Genomic DNA, 16238 nt, shown 5'->3' on the forward strand with positions numbered 1-16238 from the left:
AATGGATTCCTTGAGGAACTGCTCCTTTATTTTTCCAGGGGCTGAGGTGAGACTGACTGGTCTGTAGTTCCCTGGATCCTCCTTTTTCCCTTTCTTAAATATGGGCACTATTTTTGCCCTTTTCCAATTATCCAGGACCTCTCACGATCACCATGAGTTTTCAGAGATGATGGCCAATGGCTTTGCAGTCATGTCAGCCAACTCCCTTAGCACCCTTGGATGCATCCCATCTGGCCCCATGGACTTGTACACATCCAGCTTTTCTAAGTAATCCCTAACCTGTTATTTCACCACTGAGGGCTGCTCACCTCCTCCCTAAACTGTGCTGCCAGGTGCAGTAGTCTTGGAGCTGACCTTGCTTGTGAAGACTGAGGCAAAAAAGGCATTGAGCATTTCAGCCTTTTCCACATCTTCTGTCACTAGGGTGCTTCCCCCATTTAGTAAGGGACCCACACTTTCCCTGATCCTCCTTTTGCCACTGACATACTTGTAGAAACCCTTCCTGGTACCCTTCACATTTCTAGCTTGCTGCAGCTCCAATTGTGCTTTGCCCTTCCTGACTTCATCCCTACATGGCCAAGCAATGCTCTTATATTCCTTCCCTCGTTATTTGTCCAAGTTTCTACTTCCTGTAAGCTTCCTTTTTGTGATTTTGTTTACTGAAGAGTTCCCGGTTAAGCCAAGCTGGTCTTCTGCTATACTTGCTAGTCTTCCTATGCATCAGGATGGTTTGTTCCTGCACTCTCAGTAAGGTTTCTTTAAAGTACAGCCAGCTCTCCTGGACTCCTCTTCCCCTCAGACTGGCTTCTCAGGGGATCCTGCCCATGAGTTCCTGAGCAAGCCAAAGTCTGCTTTTCTGAAGTCCAGGGTCCTTATTCTGCTGCTCTCCATCCTTCCTTTCCTCAGGATCCTGAGCCTTCCTAATCTCAAAGCTAAAGTACTGTAATGTGTTATACATAAAGCTGTCCTTTAAAACTGTTTGGAGGCTGCAGCTGGTGGAAAACGTGGTGGCTTGCTTTCCAACAGGGATGGGCCACCAGGAGCACATAAGTCCAGTCCTCCAGTGTCTGTGGGGGCTTCTGGTAGAGCTTTCTGGGTACCATTCTCAGTGCTAGTTTTGATCTGTAAAGCCCTAAATGTCCTGGTACCTAACTTCCTAACGGACTGTCTTTTTCCTGTATGCCTGAACATGATCCCTAAGATCAGCAACCTCCTGCAATATCACGATGCCAAGACCACCTGGTGTGGAATGTCATTCTCATCCATCATTCCTCAGCTCTGGAGTTTTGGCCCTCTTGAACCCCAGCAGAGCCCGAGCCTGGACATCTTTCAGAAGTGTGATGAGACCTTTCTGTTTGGGGAGATGTTTAGCAACCAGATTAGACTGGGATATTGTTTAGTGGGTCTCTGCTTTATTATGTTTTTTATTTATTCTAATTGCCCTTTTAAGTTGCTCTATCTCTTTTGCCGTAAGTTACCCTGAGCTTTTTTGGGGAAAGACAGCATGTGAATTGCACAAAAAAGTAAATAAATGCATAGAGTACTGGGAGACCTCAGCTGGAATAAACTGTATGGTTCTAATCGGACCAGTGAATTCAACCTGGAGCGGATGCTGGAAAGGGCTACTGGATGATCAGGGGAATGGAGAAGAGAGTCACAAGAATGTGTGTTTTTTAGCCTAAGAAAACAAAAGTTGAGAGGGAGTAGGTATGACTCCTTCTTTCAATAGGGGGAATGGTAAACATTAAGGAGGGAAAATGAGCTATTTTAAGCTGAAGGACAATGATCATCACAAGAACACACACGTCAGACACAAATAGAGTGAAGCTGGAAGTTACAAGATATTTAACCACAAAAGAAGTTTGTTTCAGGATCAGCTTTCCCATCAGTCATGGGGACAAAAGCCCTAAACACTTGGAGATGCAGTGTGATCAGTTTCTGAAAATAATTGGAAGAGAGGAGTAACCTGCTGAAACAGGGTGCTCAGGGTTGCCAACTGTCAGTAATTTTGTCAATAAAAAAAATCAAGCTAAAAAAAACTATCAGTAAAGTCCATTAAAAAACTCAAAACTTTAGCCATCAGTAAAAGCACTAAGCAGCTGCCGCTCGATTGAAGCTCTGACAGCATTGCAATCCTACCTGATGTCCAAGCAAGAGCGCAGAACCCTTCAGGGAGCCTTCTCAGCCATGTGCTGTTGCTGTTGCATCCCAGGATGCCTGTAAACCTGTTGCATCTCAGGTAAACTTCTTTGGGGGTCCATGCCAAGAAAGCAGAGAGTTGAGCTAGCAGCAGAAGGCTGGGTGGGTGGGATAGGGAGCAGTATAGTGCAGGTTGAACTTGGGGGCATCAGAGTGGAGGTAAGAAAGAGAGCCCTGGTAGGAGGGAGGGGCAGCACAGTGTAAAGCCATCACTACAGTCAACCCAACTTAAAATATTTTTACTGCAAACTTTTTACTGACAACCAAGCTTTTTCTTTTTGCTACAGTTGATGTTAAACCCCTAAATTTGAACCTAGCTCCTCTAACTCAGGTCTGGCAGCAGGACAGGTCCTGGCAGAGGAGTCACATTTACGTTATGTACAATATATCAGTAAAAACATGTCAGTTTAAAAAAAAAAAAAAAAAAAGAAAGAAAGAAAAAAAAGGCTATCAGTAAAAAGCTTTCAGATTGTCCGTAAAAAAAAATTTCTTAGGCTACCAGCCCTGAGGGACTCACTCAGTGAGTCAGGATGTCCCTTCTAGCCCTATAGTTTTGTAAAAGAGGATTTGTGAAGGAAGGAAAGGAACAGCTTTCTGTTTGATTTGATAGGCTTATGTTCAGAGAGGGGAGTTCTGCCCTCATTAAAGATACTAGGATTTTTCTGAGATGCTGGCCAAGTGACCAGGAAGGTGGTTTAGTAGTCTGAGCCCAGCATGTAATAGGCTTATACACCTTGGAACCCCTGATCCCAGGAAGGGTCACTTGGCCTTTCGTCTGATTTGCATGTATAAATTAATCACTGTGTGGCCGCATCTACACAATACACTGATTATACAGTCGGTGCTGCACAGTCATTTAGTACTTGCTTAGTTCTTGTATAAAAGTACAAGTACTAAATAACTGCACAGTAACCCAAGCTGCTGCACAGTAGTGCTGACAAATGCATTTTTTGTGATGCTGCTGCTCAGCAGCTTAATATTACACAGTAGCGTTGTGTCACGGTTGCTGCCACGTGACGCTACTGACAGTAGTATCAGGTAATTGCGCCGTCAACCTCTTGTGTAGGCGTGGCTTCTTTTTCCAGGCTGGGTCTCTGTCTCAGACAGGTGCTCTTGTGTGATCACAAGTTAACAAGTTGGATGCAGGCATTAGTGGCTGTGATTCTGTGGTTAGTGTTATGCAGGACTTTAGACCAGATGATTGTTTGGTTTGCTGAACTCAACATCTGTGAAAGTAGCAGTAATAAAGAAACAAGCGCCGCACAGTTGGGGGTCAGAATCCCAAATTTATTGGAAGGGGAGCTCACCATCACCAGATCATTAATCTAAATTATTTTAAATCCAACTTAATACTAATCTGAAATGGGATTTAAGTAGTGTGTAAACCTAAATTTACTCCCCTTAAGTTCTCTTACATAACATAGTACAGAGAGACCAAGGAAGTGCTCAGGTTTAAGTGTTAATGATTACCAAGGCATTTTTTCCAGGTCTTATCTCATAATATGGTGATAAGTAAGAGGCCATTTTGAAGCTGAACGGTTGTCACTTAAACCTTGTAGACACTAAGAAATTCAGGGATGGGACTTAGACCCTCCTCTTCCCAATATGTGGTTCCCAAGGCTTGAGCGAGTAGTAGGCTCTTTATTTTTTAAATAGCCACAATTTTTTGTTGGCCCTCAGTTGTGCATTCATTAATAGAGGAGGACATGCACGCACTCACATGTAGAGGCATTTTTCCTTTGGTTCAGGTGCTGAAGGTCTTTGGGTTGGGTGTTGAAGGTCTTTAGTCCTGTCCCCACTGATGAAGCTGCAGGACCATCCCAAAGGCACCATGCGCTATGCTGGGGCATTTGATTTGGGACTGGTCTCCACAGCCAGTCACAGCTTCGGTTTCCATTGGACTTCGTTTTCTGGTTGAATACGCAGTTGATCTGTCCTCCTTATGCTGTGAGACCAACCTTCAGGGATGAAGGTGGTGGTTGTTGCAGTGCAGGGATTCGCTGCTCTTGCTCTGTATGAACGCTCTTTGCTTTTCGGGGCTCTTCACTGTGAGGTTGGAAAGGGCTATACAGAAGCTTTGCCGCACATCTTGTCAATCTTCACACCTGGTTTGGGTCTTGTCAATCTTCACACCTGGTTTGGGTCTTGTCAATCTTCACACCTGGTTTGGGTCTTGGGGATAGAGCAAGTGACTGAGCTGTCTTCAGCCCACCCAGAAATGAAGGCTGCCATCCTTCAGGCTGGGAAGTTTGTTTTTTTTTTGGTATATTTTAACAGCATGTGCAGAAATGGTTCAGTGACTGTGAAACATTTTTGGGGCTGAGCGAGTACGCAGAACATGTGATTCATACCTGGGCTTTTCTCTTCCTTTTTGTAGTGTGAAATTGCGGAGGTGTTTGGAGATTTCAGAGAAAAAACTCCAAGAGAGGCCTGGGCTATGACTCAGCCCCTTGGGAACCCTTGGGGTGTTTCCCCCACCCCCTCATTTAAGAATTCACTGGTAAGAAAGTTCTCTAAGAGGTTTTGCCCCATCAATTGTATGGCTCAGCTGATTTTGCCTAAACGCAGCTAATCGGTGAATGGAAAGATCACATCATTGCATGTGAGAAAGTTCTTGTTATCTCCAAATAATTATAACGGCAGTGTTGGCTGCTATTAGGGCTTCAGAAAATAACCTTGCCTGGTAAGAACCTGACTCAGTGCCTTAACGATGTTGTGGACCTAGGCTTCATTTTTTCCCAGTCTTCTATGCCTTGAGCTAACAGCAAGGACTAGGAGCAAAAGAAACCTGTAAGGGGTCTTGGTATAACCTCTGATTGTACAAAAATACTTACTCTATTGCAGTAATCCCAGCCCCGTCCAACAAAGCAGTTGAGTTCTGTGGAACTGAAATTTGTGCTTGAAGTGAAGTATATGTCATAGCCCTAGTCCCCACACAATTTTTTTAAATCTGTTATTTAATATCTAATATTAATGAGTTATGGGTTTTTGTAAGCAATATTTTTAAACAAACCAAATGCAGATCCCTAATGCAGATGCTGCTTTGCTTGTGTAAAAGGCCTTATCTCTATTGGGAAGAGCAATAAGCAAGGCTGCTCCAAACACATTTATCTTGGTAAAGAGGGTCATACCAGTGGGATGATGCCAGTGTAAAAGAGCAGTTTGCCTCTGTGAATCTGTCAAGTTTCCATACTTTCCTGAACATCAGTGGGATTCCTCTTTACCCGCAGTTAAGAATTTGCTTTAAATGTTTTTGTTGAATTGGCAGACAAAACTCTTTGGGTAGAGGTGGTATCTTTTATTAGGCCAACTAAATAGTTGCAAAAAAAATGTTCTTAAAAAAATGTTCTTTGCAAGCTTTCGGGGTCACGTGGCCTTCATCAGGCAAAGAAAAAGCTGAAGCTGTTATGAGTTCTCCAAGGTAGAGAAGAAACCAATCTGTAAAAAGCTGCTCTGTGAAAAAGCAAATGTTAAGTAGTTTGGGAATACAATCTCTGGTAAGAAGGAGGAAGGGTACCTGTGGTTATCTGACGGCTTTTTGCTAATGTTGGCTAGGTCTTTCAGTGATGAGTTGACCATCTCTGTAACAGTCAGCCTTTAAAGACCTGTGGGTGGGGGCAGAAGGCCTGACACAGCTGCTGTTCTTCCCAAGGTGGTGGCATTTTGTTTTAATTGTGGTGGTCCCTGCAAGACCAGGGCTTTGAGGCCACCTGGTACCCACACAGCAGTATATTTGCAGTTTATCTGTTTTGGTTGGGGTTGGTGTTTATACGTTGTATTTACTATGCGGTTTCTATAACCATGGTGAAATGTGCAAGGGTTGGATTTTAGCCCAGTGTCTTAGTGAGATGTTGATGCTGCAAGCTGGTGCAGTCTGGAATTAAGAGAGCCGTTCAGGATCGGGCGCTCTCCATATATACAAAATACTCTCTCCTACTTCACCGGGTGGGCTGGGCTCTCTCTGGGGTGTTTCTGTCTTGCTCATTCTACCTGCCAAAGTCCCAGGAGCATTATATGCAAAGGAGAGTATGTTTGTGTCACTGCCCAAATCTACCGGGCACAGCACAAGAATCCAAATGGACTAGAATTGATTTTAATACGACATCTGCTGGGTGACCTCGGATCATAGAAAAATTGAGTTGCGAGGGACCTCTGGAGGTCCCCTCGTCCCAACCCCCTGCTCAAGCCAGGGTTGTCCCTGTCTGAACTACCCTGACAAATTGGAATTAACTATCCTATTGTTCAAAACTTCAAGAACAACCCTCACACACAACTCCAAGACGTAATGCCCGAAACATCAAAAACACCCTTTAACTTGCCACACGTAAAGCCAGAGGAAGGAGGGCACTGTCAGCATCCTTTCTCTGCAAGGACAGGAAATGGTTGTAAAAATATGATTGAGAGACCCAAGGAAAAGGATTTCACAGACTTCATAGACATTAGGGCTGGGAGGGACCTCGGAAGATCATCGAGTCCAGCCCCCTGGCCCAGGGGCAGGAAGTCAGCTGGGGTCATAGGTCCCAGCAAGGTAAGCATGCCTTCTGCTGCACAAGGTGAACACCCCTGCAGTCTGCACTGGTCTGACTGTAGAGTAAAAGTCTTCCTCCTTCCAGATGTGACCAGTCTCGGTCTAAGCAGAGAAGCAAGATCCCCCAGTTAGGAACCTCTGGGTTTTTAAGCCCCAGCGGGAGCTTCAGCACACCCCAAACAAACCCCTCACCTCTCCTCTCCGCCTCCCCCTAAATTTTACAGTTTCCTTAGACAGTCTGCTCCACTGCCTCACTGCTTAAGGAAGATGTTCCTGATGTCTGATCTAAATGTACGTTGCCGCAGTTTAAAGCCATCACTACGTGTTCTGCCCTCTTCAACAAAGGAGAAAAGTCATTTTCCTCCTTCTTTCCAGCAGCTCTCCAAATTTTTGAAGACTGCTACCATATACCCCGTTTAATCACCTTTTCTGCTTGCTAAACATGCTTAGCTCTTTCAAACTCTCTTTGACATTGCAGCCATCGTCTTCAGTAAACATCACGAGTTGATCCCACTGCAGTAAAATCAGTTGGTCCTTAGTCAGTGAGTCAGTTCCTTGATGTGGGGGAAATGTCCAGATCTTAATCTGAACCATACAAGTAACTGTTCAGAAGTGGGGTATAACGAACGGATTATTTAATGGAGAGTCAAAACAGGATAGTGCTATAGTTTCTCTCTCTATCTTGGTTTTGGTTATATTGCTGTAATATTGGAGTTTGTGCATGCATGCATTTCTGTGCAAACGCATATGTGGCATATGGGGACTGCAAGCTCTCTACTATTGATTAAACTATGTACATTCATGCGCATTGCTAAGCACTGACACAGCAATAACACCAAACAAGTAGAAACCAGAAAAAGACAGTACTATTAGTGGAATAAATCCATGAGCCAGAATCCCAAAATCATAACCCCATATGCAATTGTTTGCTCTAGTTTACCATCTTTGCTAGCACGAGTCTGGAGTGAGCATTAGGTAGTGGGACACAGAGTGGCCGATCCTCTTGAAGCTGGCTTCTGCTTGAATGTTTCCCTGGTTTGTATTGTTTTCCCCCCAGAAAGAGTAGAATTATTTTCCAGTCCATTCTCTACCTGTAGCTGCAATTGCTGTGTTTCTTAACCTACTGATTTGATGCATTGTTACTGGCCCGGGTACCGCTGCGATTTTTAAAAATTCTTTGTTAACGTTTTTTCCTTCTTTTTTTTTTTTCTGTTTTAACAGATCTTCCTGGAAAATATGAACCATGAGAACATCCAGCCACCATTAGATAAGTATTACAGTGACTCACATTGTCATAGTATTGATAGAGACGGCCTTTATAAAAAGATAGCAGTCCAGTAGCTGACACACAAAACTGGGAGTCTTTTTTCCTGCCTTTGACACCTCACTGTTCCTCTGACTTGCTCTGTTTTCATGAACAGCACAATCCCTTGCTTGCGGTTCATTCACCTAAACAGTAATGCAGACACATTGCCAGACCGAAGAGGCGGTACAGTGATGATTATTTAGTTTCTGCAAAGTTACTAAGATCATGTGTATTAATTACCTAGACAGACAAAACTCCCGGGGCAGAGGTGATATCTTTTATTAGACCAACAAGATATTTGATAGTTGTTTGTATTGCCTAGATGTTTTTTAACTATGCAGTTAGTGGCTTTCCTGTTTTCTGGGTTTTTTTTATCTTTTTCCAGCATCTGATTTCTGTCTTGGGACCAGCAGCCCGGAGTGCAAGAGCAGGTAAGAGGACTGATGTTTTGCACAGAACTTACATAATTCAACATCATAGAAATAAAAAATTAACCTCAGTGAAGTCAAGGCAAAACTTCCATTGACTACAATGGGAAACAGATTTTACCTATAGTGTTTGTGGATATTATTGCCCATCTAATCTGTTCTATACAGCTCATAGCATCATCAGGGCCTCAAAAGCATTATCCCAGATAGAAATAAGTAGTAGTCATAATGCCGAAGCAAAGGCAAGGCAGGACAGTCTGTTTTTAGGAGGGAATTGCAAGAAGGTGAAGAACTGAATTGCAGAAATAAAGGACACCTGTGAATTGGCTGGGGTTGCAAAGGCATTGCCAGTGGCCAAGTTATGAGAAGGTTCAGACTAGCGACAGACTGTAAATGAGCAAAGAGAGCTGTGAGGGAGTGAAGGGCTTTAAAGACGCTGGAGCAAGTTACGGACTTTCAGTAAATCAGGAAGAGCAGTTTTGTCTTGTGTCCTGCAGTGGATGGTGACCACGGACGGGTGTGTGTGGGTAGGGAGCGGTGGATGGAGTTGTGTGCCGCCTTTAGGAGAGAAGGGCGACATGAGCCGTTTGGTTTGTACTTTTCATTTTGTGGTGTGATGGGTAGAACTATGCAGGGGGTCTGCTCTCGCCCTGGTACCTGTTGTAGTGTAGTTAGGAACTTCGTCATATCTCTGAACAATGTTGGTTCAGAGCATTAGCACCACTGAGGAATAAAGGTCAAACCCTGAGGTCTCTCCCGTGCTACAGAGATGACTCTTCGTAGTTTTATAGTTGTCAGGTGCTGGAAGGGACCTTACAGATCACTGGGTCCAGCCCCCCTGTAGTTGGGCAGGAAGGACCGTTGGGGTCAGATGACCCCAGCAAGATGGGTGTCAAGATGCTTTTTGAAGATTGCCAGGGTGAGTGACAGTACCACCTCTGCAGGGAGCCTGTTCCAGACCCTCGGTACTCAACTTGTAAAGAAGCTTTTCCCTCTATCTAGTCTGAAGTGATCCTCACTCAGCTTGTGACCATTATTTCTGGTTCTCCCCTGTTGAACAAATGCTCCCCATGCTGATGTACGCCTGTGATATACTTCCTTTGTTGTGAAGCAGGCCAGTGCAGAAATGTGTTGGAAAATGTGGCTTGTCTCATGAGCTGGTGATCATGGCTGCACCGTTTGCCAATGGTGGAATTGCCTTTAAAACCTTCTGGGTTTAGGCGTTGCCATCTCTACCAGCAACTCAGCTGAGACTGATTAATCTTGCCACAAAAATGCTTGAAGTCACATCCTGACATTGCCCTTCAGAAGTCATTCGGCTTCCTGGTCAACCACATCTTATTGCCCCAGCCAGTGAATGGAGGGCTGTGGCTTCAGGAGTTTTATGAGAAGACTTTCTAAGATGGTGTGTCTCCTGCTCGGGTGACATTGGAGGTGAGCGTTTCAGAGCTGCTGAAGTCTTTTTGCCGTCACTCAGTGGAAATCCCAGCCTTCTTCCTCCAGGTATCTGCTGTATATTTGTCGCTGCATGGAGAATTACACCTCAGAAGTCACATTCTGGTGTTTTCCCTGTGCTCTGTCTCTGTAATATTTAGTCAACCGTGCAGCTCAGGCACGCTGCCTGGCTGCCCAGCACAGCTCTGCATTTGAGGTGGCTGATCAAAGGGGCTTTCCAGCCACAGAGGCCATTATTAGTAAGTTAGCATTTACATGCTCTTGTGGGCTGAACCTGTTAGCTGCAGACTTTTCTACAGATTGCTCTGGCCTGTAAATAATAGACTCATGAAGTTTCCGAGAAGCATAATAACTTCCCTAAATATTTTTACCCCATTCGAATGAGCGCTCACTTGCGCACATTCTCTCTCTGTCTCTCTCTCATTTTGAAAAGTTCATTAAAAGGATGGACAAGGTCAGATGCCTTTTTTTTAGCAGGGTTTTTTTTTTCTCCTTTCTGCGGTTTCTTTGTGGGCAGCTGCAGGACCATGAAAAGTCTGAATGAGTCTGGGGAGTATGCTTGTAAGGTCATGCAAGCTGTCCTACAGGACTCAGGGTAAAATTTTGCAAAAAAGTCCCATGTTCAGAAGGGACGTAGGCACCTAAATCACATAAGCCCTTTGGAGACTGGGACTTCATTCCCCCAAGGCACTCTTGCAAATTTTTACCTCCCTTTCAGAGCAGTCATGGCAATATCCTGCTCCTATCAGAGGCTAATACTTTTTAGCAGCAATTACAATGGGTGTTTAGCAGTATAATTTTTCTCCTAGCATCTCAGTATTTTGCAGGTGTTCTCCCCTGGATGCATTTCGGCACTGGGAAATCTGAGGTACTGAAATAAAGAAAAGACGTCTGTGGCTAGGCCAGGTTGCCAATTGAATGGCTCAGTGTGATGCTCAACAGCCATAGGAGCAGCCCACAGCCCCTGGCAGTGTCACAGGGTCACGTTGTGCCAGGATGGTGATGAGGAAGGTGTTCCTGCACCAAGTTGCCAAATGGTTCAGAGGTACCGTGGCAAAAGCTGGGTGTGGAAGGCGTGGTGAATTAGGTGACAGTCCCTTTAGCATTTGGCAGGGAGGATCTCATATCCCAGAGCAGTTCCAGGCCACCAGGTTTATACAGAGTTACACGTTTCAGTTGAAATGAGTATAGGGAGGAGCAGTATCCTCTCTTGCCCTTTGTGGCTGCTCGAAGTTGCAAAGCTGGCCAGCTTTTCCTTCCAAAAGCCTTCGCAGAACTGGATTTGGGGAGCACCCCTTGTGATTCTGCAAGTTTTCTGTAAACTTGCTCCCTGAGCCCCTCACGTACCACCTACTTCCATCTTGTCTGCTCAGGCCGCACCAGCCGATCTCATCTTCCTCAGCTCATTTCACAGCCAGAGGGTCTCTGCAGTTCAGGGTTTTGGAAGAAGGAAGGCTATTAAGCAGCCATATCAATTTTTTAAATCTCTTTCCTTCCTCCCTCCTTCCCTAGGAACCTCTGGTTCACTTCGTCTTTGCATCTTTGGAGCCCCTTCCCTTTACCTTATTTCTCCCCTTTTCAAGCTTTCTTCCCTTGCATTTTTCATGATATTCTCTGCCAAAGATGCTCAGCAGTATAATTTCTGCGCATGTCGTGACATAGGATTGTTTCACCGAAGTGAACAAAGCTGGGACCTGGCTTGGTGTGAACCAAATCCCAGAGATTTGGAGCCTACACGCTTTTCGATTCCTACCGTATAAATGTGTACATCCCAAAAAACTGGGCCCTGCATGCTCAAGGCCCTTTCAGGAGGACCCCCTGTGTTCCCTTTAAGCAATCCTGAGTGTTTAGGAACAAAGTTAATACAGCTTAGAATTGGGCAGCTCTGCGCAACTGTTAAAACCAGCCTGGGTAAAAGAGGAAGCAATTGCCTGTTCAACAGTGTTTAATTTAGAAACCTTTTCATCACCTGGAGGAACTGCATCCCTTACACGTGCATGGTACCTGTGTTCAAGTTTACCCCTCAGGGCATGCTACAAGGATCATCTGGCCATGGGGCTTTTGTGGAAGGAGTGTTGCTTGGGGCAATTTGCAGGGAAGCGCTCTAAGGTTTAGTGAGTAACTGCTCCTTATGGTGAAGGTTGTTTGTTTCGGGGGTTGGCCCTTAAAATCTTGTCAACGGTTCTTGGGTCTTAGGAGAAATGCCGTTTCCATGGTCTGGTTGAATGAATCTAAATAATTTTCTAATAAACAGACCTTGAGTGTTTTAAATTGTCTGGGGATATTGTGCTATATGGGAACTGCGTGGAGGTCTGATTATATCTGGTGGGCTGTAGCAAATACAGAATAGCCAATAGAAAGCAGCTTGTGCGGTGAGAAGCAGAGTTTATAATTGAAGCATGTATGTTTAATCATGTCCGTCTGAAACAACTGCTGAGGGGTAAAACCTTGAGTGACAAGTCAGGAAGGAATATCTCAAGTTTATTCTGATCAAAGGAAGCAACAGTCTCCCAGCACACCTTGCACACTTGTAAACGCCTTCCTGCTGCTGAGACCAACAGAGGCATCCTCCTGCCAGGCCCCTGTAGTCAGGTTTTACCCTGCCACCCATCATCCTAGTAGGTGAGCACCCACCACCTAAAATCATTAGTGATAGCAAAACTCCTAGTGGACTTTATGGGGAGCCTTGCCCATCTCCCTTTTTGGGAACAAAACTCTGCTCATGGTGGAGTGGTATTTCTTATATTCAGGGCATTTTCTCCCAACATCTTCCAAATGCATGTAAGGGTTTGCTCTCATATGGTGTAGGGTGCAGTCAGAGACAGGAGCTTGGGAGGTAAACTGGCTTGCTCCTAGCCAGTGAGCAAATCACAGGACACAGGAGGTGAAACAGGTGAAGCAATGCAGGGTCTAAAGCACCACCAGGCTTGGGTCCATGGGCGTTGTGTGTAGGTGAGGCACCTCAAAGGCAACCCCTTGTCTATAAAACAAGTCCAAAGAACCTCTCCTCTGCTGCATAAGGGCTATGTTAGCATCTCAGTCCCTCTTAAGTCGCAAGTTGGGACAGTCAACTTTGCACAGAAACTGCTCCCAGGGGAAATCCCCCGCCACTTTGAAGACTCTTGTATTTCGTCATGAATCTAGATCATGATCTATACTTGGGCAATAAAAAAAAAGAGCTTTTCTGAGGGATTGAACAGTGTGGTCTCGAGTGGTTCTGCTCATGGGAGCGTGCCGCTGCTTCCCTGCTGTACAGCACGACAGCACTCCTTTTAAGTGGACGCACAGAGCCAAGAGTCAGAGGCCAGGCAGTGAGGGCTAAGTTTTGAGGTGCTTCCGCCCTCCCGACCTTTGTTGTAAAAGTAATCCTGGCTTCCTGGGTTTGTGGGACGAAGCCCAGGGCTTTTATTGCGTCAGAAAAGGGGCATTTAATGGCTGCCGCCTCTGCAGCTTTGTCCTGTGTTCCAGCATTAGCGAAGATTTCTCTGGCTCCCTTCCTGGGATCTGCACATCACTAGGCTTTGGCTGTACTATGGGAGAGAAGCAGTGCCCAGTTCAGAGCATCATTGTTATTTTGATGTCACCATAACCCCGAAGTGTCCAGCAGCCCTTTATCCGAGGAGCGATTGCCAATTACGGTGTACAAATGCAGTCATTTTAATCTGCTCATAATTGAATAAATCTGCGGCTGGCACCAGAGAGTGGCGGGAGCTGCAGGGGCTGCTGTGCAGTGTGTGCTTGAATGAAAAAGTCTTCTTTCAATTTGCTTCAGGGTGTCAGGATTGGTTTCTTTCCCCATGCTCTGACTTGGTTTCATAGTTTCTAGGGTCGGAAGGGACCTGAGTAGATCATCGAGTCTGATCCCCTGCCAAGGCAGGAAAGAGTACGGGGATCAAACAACCCCAGCAAGGTGTTCATCTAACCTCCTTTTAAAGACCCCCAGGGTAGGGGCCAGCACCACTTCTCTTGGAAGCTGGTTCCAGATCCTAGCCGCCCTGACCGTGAAGTCGCGCCTCCTGATATCTAACCTAAACCTACCCTCTGCCAGCTTGTGACCATTATTCCTGGTCACTCCTGGCGGTGCACGGGGGGAACAGGCACTGGGGAAGTTCCTGTTCCCCCTTCTCTCCTGAAGTGCGGCACCCAGAACTGGACGCAGTACTCCAGCCGCGGCCTGACCAGTGCCGCATAGAGGGGGAGGATCATCTCCTTGCACCAGCTCGAGATGCATCTGTGGATGCACGACAAGGTGCGGTTGGCCTTCCTGACTGCACCCCCACACTGCCGGCCCATGTTCATCTTGGAGTCAATGATGACTCCAAGATCCTTCTCCGCCTCTGTGCTGACAAGAGGGGAGTTCAACCTGTAGGTATGGTGCTGGTTGTTCCTCCCCAGGTGCATCACTTTGCATTTGTCTGTGTTGAAACCCATCCTATTCTTATCCGCCCACCCCTGTAACCTGTCTACGTCTGATTGTATCCTGTTGCTTCCTTCTAGCGTGCCCACGTCCCCCCACATCTTAGTGTCATCAGCAAATTTGAAGAGGGCGCTTTTTACCCCCTCGTCCAAGTCACTGATGAAGATGTTGAACAGTGCAGGCCCAAGGGCCGAGCCCTGCGGGACCCCACTGCCCACATCCCTCCAGGATGAAAATGACCCATCCACAACCACCCTTTGGGTGCGGCCCTCCAGCCAGTTGGTGACCCATTTGACTGTGTGGATGTCAACACCACAGTCCCCCAGTTTCTTAATGAGAACAGGGTGAGAGACAGTGTCAAAGGCCTTCCGAAAGTCCAGGAAGACTATGTCCACTGCTACCCCTGCGTCTAATGATCTGGTGATCTGATCATAGAAGGCCACCGGGTTAGTCTGACAGGACCTGCCACTGATGAACCTGTGCTGGTTGCCCCTAAGCATGAAATCCCCTGGTGGCCCCTCACTTTGCAAATGCTGAAGTTTGGGGAGGAGGAACTGTTGTGGGCTGGGGGGTGGGAAGAGCATCATGGAGAAGGAGAATTCAGGCTGCAGTAAAAAGCATCATCGTAAAGAACTGGAAGTAGTGGTTTAAGGCAGTGGGGGCCAAGCTTTTTGGCACCTGTGCCACAAATTCACCCGTCACCCTTCCCGAGTCAATCCCTTTCCCTTACCCATTCTACTGCTCAGCTTTCACCTCCCTGCTCTGCGTCCTACTTTGTACTCCCTGCCTAATCTGATGCTCTGCTTTCTGTTCCACACCCTGTCTGCCATGTGCTGGCTGCCCCCTCCCCAGTCTCCCACCTGCCACACACACAAGCCACCTCTGCCACTTGTGGCACTCATGCTGCAGGTTGGGTACCCCTGCCTCAAGGAGAGTGGGGTGTGTTTTACCCAGGTTTGGCTTCAGCAATTAAGGACCCAGCATCACCCTCCCATCTTGCTTTTAAAACCTTGCTTTCTCCTCCCTGTTTCCACCTGGCACATACCAGGCCATCCTAGGAAGAAGCTTGCCTACGCTGGCTGGTCCCTTGTGTAGTATTCGAGTGAGGATGCCAGTGGGCTTTGAGCTGCTACTATTAAAGTAGTAAAGTGTGTATTTTTACACTTCTAGTAACGTGCTGTCAAGCTTGCTTCATGCCAGGAATACCAATGAAGAAGCGAGAGCAGGCCTGCCACCTTGCTGCTGCGCTTGGAGAAATCCCGGGAGTGTTCAGCCTGCAAAGCTGAAAGGGGCGGGGGGAGGCTGGCAGTGGACTGGAGGCTTGTTCCAGTACAGATGCATGCAGCACGGCAGTGCCCTGAGGCTGCTTCACCACTGGCAAAACTCAGACCTGTAGTGCCCAGCCATTGGGAAAGTGTTGTGTGGGCACGTGTCTTGCTTGACTCAGGGGTCCAGTTAATTAAAATACCTGCTGTAGATAAGGGCTGACACTCCCCATCACCTTGGCAAGTTCCTCCTTTTGCAAAGGACGAATATGGTTCCGAGCAGGAAATGTTAAGTCGTTTGCTTTGAGTCCACGGCAGAGGGAGAGCAGCATGTGATCTTTCTTTTGCTGTTTTAACGTCTCAAGTTCTGTTCTGAAAGTGGAGTGTCTGTGTGTTTAAACACAATCTGGTTAAATGGGCGTAACCGCCTGCACACGCGTGCATTAATAGGGATCGTGAGGGCTGACTAATAATTCCGTGCAGAAATTCAGCCAAACTCCAACACTAGGTCAGAGATGATAGTTAGCAAATTGTGAGGTTATTTTATTCATCTGAGCAAAAGCTAGAGAGGCCTGGTTGCATCACTCTAATCTGCATGGATCAAAACTGCTGAGGAGTTGCTGTATTTTATACCTCTTGC

The 16238-nt window shown here is 46.3% G+C and overlaps 1 long non-coding RNA gene across 5 annotated transcripts in view; it reads left to right on the forward strand.

Moving 5' to 3' along the window:
- Nucleotides 1–16238, forward strand: part of LOC149869631 (uncharacterized) — a 220623-nt gene that overhangs the window by 173863 nt on the left and 30522 nt on the right. For all 5 annotated transcript variants that reach the window (XR_016441504.1, XR_016441501.1, XR_016441500.1 and 2 more), the window contains one exon: nucleotides 7949–8464. This is a non-coding gene — a long non-coding RNA (uncharacterized LOC149869631). The remainder of the gene's footprint in view (nucleotides 1–7948; nucleotides 8465–16238) is intronic.

This window comes from Crocodylus siamensis, chromosome 3 (genome assembly GCF_052110815.1).
Source record: "Crocodylus siamensis isolate JL-2025a chromosome 3, ASM5211081v1, whole genome shotgun sequence".
In the NCBI taxonomy this organism is placed as follows: Eukaryota; Metazoa; Chordata; order Crocodylia; family Crocodylidae; genus Crocodylus; species Crocodylus siamensis.